The sequence below is a fragment of the Lycium ferocissimum genome, chromosome 12 (genome assembly GCF_029784015.1).
Source record: "Lycium ferocissimum isolate CSIRO_LF1 chromosome 12, AGI_CSIRO_Lferr_CH_V1, whole genome shotgun sequence".
In the NCBI taxonomy this organism is placed as follows: Eukaryota; Viridiplantae; Streptophyta; class Magnoliopsida; order Solanales; family Solanaceae; genus Lycium; species Lycium ferocissimum.
Window position 1 is genome coordinate 14520235 of NC_081353.1, and position 4830 is coordinate 14525064.

The window sequence follows — 4830 nt, forward strand, 5'->3', positions numbered from 1 at the left end:
AGTGAACTAAGGTTTTGTGCAAGAAGAGTATTTCCACTCAAGGCTTGTTCCTACACTATCTAAGGTAAGTTTTATGGTATTTTCATGTTGTTTAAGGTATTGAGAAGTTGAAACACTTGGATTGTAGAAGAATATAGAAAATGGGTCATAAATGTGGGAATAGTGTCATTGTTGAGTTGTAGTTTGGATTGAATCATGATTATTGATATGTTGTGATTGTAAGTAAGTTATAAATGACATTTGGAACATGGGATAAGTATTATATGTGAAAGAACGCGATAGCGAACTATGATCATGATTATGGAGGAATTGAAGTGAAATTGTGAAATTAGGATAATGTAAATGAATGATGATTATTGTTTATGATATTGTGATTGTTGTTATGAATGTTTGGGAGTTGATATGGAATATGGAGAAAGTTGTATAAACAAAGGAAATGCTGCCCGATTTTCTCTAGCATTAGTAAGCACGTTCATATAATCGATTAGCTAATGTTAATGCGAATTCTCTTGAAGGTAGAAACGTGGGCATTGAAGGAGAACGAGCAAGCGATGGAATAGTTAAACGAAAAAGGTATGTGAGGCTAGTCCCTTCTTTCTAAGGAATGGATCTTATGGCATGATTTTCCTCCTTCTTCAAAGATTTTCTATATTCCGGAAAACTAAGAGTCTATGTTCATGAATAGCCATATGAGATAAGAGATACATTATGAGCACGATAATGATGATGATGAGCTTAGGTCTAAAGACTCTAGAGTTCATGATATGATGTTGTGCCAATGATGTTGTTTATTATATACACTCACCATATATGCTAATTCCTTCAAGGTGAGGCAGAATGCTTATAAATGCCCCATAACGGAATCAGGGGTTTACGACCTTATGTCACCTCGATAAAGTATAGTTGTCTTTGAGTTTCTATGAATGCATTATGATGAGTACATGATGATGATATTACACCACGCCTATATGGCCGGGCAGACACCGCTAAGGCGGGCAGTGTATACACCATGTCTAGATGGCATAGTGGGCGACATGAGATGGTACCCCGGACGTGGGAGGCCTGAACGCGAGCTAATGATTATCACACCGTACCTATATGGTCGGGTAGCTTATACATATATGCATACATGATATGATGGTGATTATAAAGTAAGCCAGCATGCATTATTTCTTTTATAATTGACAGTCAGTTACAGGTTGCTCCTTATTTGATGCTCCCTTATTTCTTTGACATATCATTATTATTTATGCCTTACATACTCTGTACAATGTTTGTACTGACGTCCGTTTTCTTTGAACGCCTTCATGGCGGGAGGTGATCTTAGGAGCTATTTCGAGAGCACTCCATTGTCTCCGGAGGTGCCATTGATTTATTCTTTTGGTATATATGTATATATATGTTTTGGGCACGACGGGGTCCTGTCCCGTCCATATGTCTAGTACTCTAGTAGAGGCTCGTAGATACGTATGTGTGGGTAGTATGGTCTCACAGTTCTTATCGTATGTATATATATTATTTTGATAGCCGAAGGGCTTATTTATATAAAGGTAAATATGTTTGAAATGAAAATAGTTTTTCTATGATTATAAGCATAAGAAATACGAATGAATGCAGACGAGTAATAGAATATCCCTCGGTACCCGATAGCCCTAGTTTGGCCATGAGTGAATTGATATATATATAAACGCTGACTATCTCATCTAAACTAGGCACACACAACCCAAAATATATATATACACAACTGAGCAAGACGACGAGGTCGCTATATTGGTACAACAAAATGCTTAAGTTTTGAAACATGAGCGGTTGAAAGGATAGGACAAGGCCCCATCATGCCCATATATATGTATCAAAATAGTAGAAGGGACCGCAGCTCCAAATGCCCGATAACGATGTGGAAGAAACCGGGGGCTACCTAAACCCTTCGGCATGAACGCATTCGAGCAAAAGGGATGTCAGTACGGAACAATGTACTGAGTATGTAAGGCAATGGAACAATCGGAAAATAATACTGGAGGCCCCTAAAATCTTGTTTTATATGAAATGCAATATAATACTATTATATATATCACGACCTCATGTGCAACCGTAAAATCTCACCGCCAAGTAGCCGTGCAATATGTCTCACCGACCCGTCGGCCAGCACCGTCCACCGACAATCCGTCTCACCGACCCATAGGACATCTCATCGACCCATAGTGCATATCTACTCGTAGGCCAGTGCATATCGTCCACCGACCCAAGCAACTGCCCCACCGACACGTAGGCCATGCATATCTGTCTTATTGACCCGTAGGCTAGGCAATCTTTCTCACTGACCCATAGGCCAGGCATATCTATCTTACTGACCCGTAGGCTAGGTAAAATAAAAATGTCTCACTGACCAAGTGGCCGGGCAAAAGAAATATATATATATATATATATATATGTATATCATGCAGTATATCATGCATATGCTGAAAAACACTGATACTGTAACATGTCTCTTCCGTCTCTCTATAAACTCAAGGACATAGAGGGCCCCTTGGAAAGAATAACATCACACTCAGAAACTATGCCATAATATGACAAGCTCTACTCTTACAAGTCTTTAGTCATAAGGTTTGCCACACTCTTACCACATATGGAATCATGCCTACCCCTTTCCGAAGCTTACTCCCGACTTTCCATCTCGTAATCTATATAAGATCATTCGCAGTCTCGCAATCTACACATATAAAACCATTCATACTATTGTTAGACTCATCGTCATGTACTTATCTTAAGCATTCAAATTAGATTCTTTTTAGAATCTGCCAAAATTCGGAAAGCATCTCCCCTGTTTATATCCCTAGCTCGAAATCACAATACCAATAACCAACAACAACAACAACACTAACATCAACAACATCATCACCAGTACCAAAATATTCCATAAAACATCCCACACGATGTTTATCCGATTTCTCAACCAACAAATTCATTATACAGTCATTTAATAGCTCTATCTTCGTAGATAAACCTAAATCAATATTAATAAGGAGATATTCATACCATGTTCTCACTAGAACAACAATATCTTCAATATTTGCTTTGAACCCAAGCTGAAATCTAGTGCAAAACGATACTATAATCACAATTACACGTTACCCGAGCCTCGATTTAATACTCCGCCACTTGAAATCACTCACAAACCCTCGACTTTATGATATACACTCACCCCTATATGTTTGCTGAGCTTTGGGAAATATTTTGGGTGAAAATAAAGGGGGTTTTCCCCTTATATAGGGTGTTTAAGTCGGTTTCTGCCGACTTAAAATTTACCTTTCGCTTTCGCTGCCTCAGGTCGCGTTCGCAAAAGGTTAATCCCTTCTCCTATTCGCATTTGCAAAGGGTTAATTTCTTCTCTGGTGGCCTAACTTGTAACGTCCTTAACTCTCTACTCCGATGTCCTATCAACGAACGGTTTGTTGCATTGGAAACTATCTTTTGTCTGCATACCGTTCAGTTGTGCCGGCAATGTTTTCCTTAAACCTTTTTGGATTTTCTTATACTGGATCTTTGGCATTCTTAGTCTTACTATAGTATTATCCAATATTTCTTTACACTGTAGTGCGCCTTAATTTCTGACGATTAATCTCTCTTGGATTTCCTTGGTTTCCTTATATGAGCAACAACATTGTTCCTTCTTAATATATATAGTTCTTTCTCATGCACTTACTGACTTATCATCCTTACGTACATGTGGACTCTGTATTCATAGTTTCACAATTCCTTTGGTATTTCTTGATTGTTGTTGTGTTACTACCAATGGGTATATTCTCAGGTTCGCTAATTTTCTTGCCCACTCAATTCTTGAATATTTTTCTCCTTCTCTCATGGATAAAATTTATGCTTGTACTTACGATCATCCCTTTTTCTTATCGTCCATTTGTCTAATTGTTCTTCATACTTTATCATTCTCATTGTCTCTTCAACCTCTATCGTTTCCACCCGTATATGCTTGTTTACCCAGTACTTACCGCAAACCTTTATCCACTTTTGGTCCCGTCTTTCTTTTCATCCCCTTTTTTTATGTAAGAAATTCTTACTCCTTTGACCTTTTTGCGTTCCTCTTCCGCTTCATAGATATTCCGTGCCGTTTTCTTCTTGGAGTTTAACTTATTCTTTCCCCCTTAAGGATAACCTCAGAAATTGGTAATATAGTATCCTTTGCTTTCCTATAGCAACTGAATCAATCCTTCCGGTATTGATGAATTCAGGTGGAAGGTAGTTGTTTTGAAGTCAAACCGACTAGTGAAGTTCTTAAGGGCTCTTAATCTCGCCTAAGTTTTGGGAGGTCTGTCTTCTGGGCGATTTTCATGAAAATGTGTAGAGAATTTAGAAACACTTCCTTGATAAAATTTGTAGATCTTTGAAATATCTTTCCAACAGTAGGTTGGCCAGCCCAAGTAAAGTTATGTACAAAAGTTATGCCCATTTTACTTAAACCTGTCTGGACGCAAAACATTCTGGAAATTTGGCCTGTGTTACGATGAGATGTTTCGGACCGTAACACATGTAACGGGCCGTAACACTGCACCGTAATGCCTCAAAAATCACCAGAACTCTCTATAAATTTTCGCTAAAGGACGGTCCAAAGGACGGCCCGTCCTTCGGGGGAGTCCTTTGGCCCGTTTTCACCAGAAAAATATAAATAAGGCACTTGTTTTGTTTATTCCTCCACTTTCTGAAAAACTCTAAGAGTGAAAACCATTCCTCCAAGTCTTCAACTCAAAGGTAAGAACATCTTTATCATTATTAATCAATCCTAGCATCAAACCCATGATTCTTAACATAATTCTTGTA